The 1,526-nt window shown below is 47.4% G+C and overlaps 1 protein-coding gene across 1 annotated transcript in view; it reads right to left on the bottom strand.

The window, feature by feature from the left end:
- KAT6B (K(lysine) acetyltransferase 6B) overlaps nt 1-1,432 on the bottom strand; it is a 221,326-nt gene extending 219,894 nt beyond the window's left edge. The window contains exon 1 of the mRNA XM_011985965.1: nt 1,300-1,432. The gene's annotated coding sequence lies outside the window, so the exon portion shown is untranslated. The remainder of the gene's footprint in view (nt 1-1,299) is intronic.
- Between the last annotated feature and the right edge of the window lie 94 nt (nt 1,433-1,526).

Genomic DNA, 1,526 nt, shown 5'->3' with positions numbered 1-1,526 from the left:
CCAAATTCTTTTTGATAAATGTGTAAAGAACTTATGAATAAGAAAAAAACCAGAGTGTTTTATTTCAAGGCTATGCCAAAAAATCTAGGGTATACGAGCTAGACAGGAAAGGTAGACTTAAAAAAAAAAAAAAAAAAAACCTTCTTGGGGCCCCATAGAACTAAGACTGTTTGAACACAACTAATTCCCATTTTCCACTTCCACCTTCTGTCCATATAGGAGGGGTCTTCATATGCTGTATCCTGAATTTCCTTGGTATCTCCAACCCCAAACATACTTGGTTCATTGGTTTTCATTTCGTATTTCCCACATCTGTAATTCTTTATCACTACCCCTTCAGAATTGCTGTCTAATACTCTCTTTAACACATCCCAACACCTTCTACCAATTACAGGGCTTAAACTCCTTCATGGGGCATAGGACACCATTTGTAATCTAACCCATCCTGCGCCTTTGCCTGGTCATCTCCTACCACTCCCTGCACTCTGCCCATAGCAAAGTACTAGCAAATTCAAACCTATGCAAAAAGTCCTATCGCAGGGTATGGTGTATGTCTCTTCCTGGGATACTCTGCTGCCCCACACTCCCTGAAGACTCCAGATCAAGTTTAATATAATAAATCCAGCCTATCACGGGTCGCCCTGGCTCACGCCTGTAATCCCATCACTCAGGCAGGCAGAGGTGCGCAGATCACTTGAGGCCAGGATTTCGAGACCAGCCTGGGCAACATAGTGAGACCCTTTTCTCATTTTTATTAAAAAATAATAAATACAGCCTATCAAGCAACTTGTCTCCCAAACTAACACCTTTCTTTGCCCCATCCTCACGCCTGGCACAGTCCACCAAATCACATTCACCCAAAATTACTGTACAGCTCCGCCCACTTTCTTCACACCTGCCACTTTGTCCCACCCCTACCAATCCCTTGTCCCCCGGAGATTTTCTGCTACAGATTTATTCTGCAAGTTCTAAGCAGCCTCCCTCCCTTCCCTTCACATTTAAGTTTGCTCTGCTGTCTTAGCATCATCTTTCAGAAACTCTCCCAAGCATAACCATCCCATCCTTCCACATTTTTAAAAACACTTCATACTCCAAAGCTAGCAAACCTCCTTATTCCAACATGCCGATCCACCCAAATACCTTTCCCATCACTGTAATCGCACCTGCTCCTCACATGCGCCTCAATGCCTCCCCAAACCCAACACTCTCCACCGCTTCAACTCTGCTCCAATCCACCACACCCAAACCCACCTACTCTGCGCCCAGACAACTGCAATCTCGCCTTCGGCATCATCTCACCTGCCCTCACACACCCCTCGGTCCGCCTTCCACTTCTCTCAAATTGCATCCCTCCCTAACTCTCCCTCTGCACCTGTTCTACACCTCCAGCTTCCCCTCCCACTCAACCCTCACTAGTCTTCCTCACACCCTCGCTGGCCCCCACCGCTCCTACCAGTTCACTCCCACTCAGAAATTCCCTCGCAGCCCCCGCCTTCCGACTCCCCGAACCCCGCCCCCACGCGATC

The sequence above is a fragment of the Mandrillus leucophaeus genome, unplaced genomic scaffold (assembly GCF_000951045.1).
Source record: "Mandrillus leucophaeus isolate KB7577 unplaced genomic scaffold, Mleu.le_1.0 Scaffold1077, whole genome shotgun sequence".
Classification (NCBI taxonomy): domain Eukaryota; kingdom Metazoa; phylum Chordata; class Mammalia; order Primates; family Cercopithecidae; genus Mandrillus; species Mandrillus leucophaeus.
Note: the sequence above shows the minus strand (reverse complement) of the source record. Positions and strands in the feature narration are given on the sequence as shown.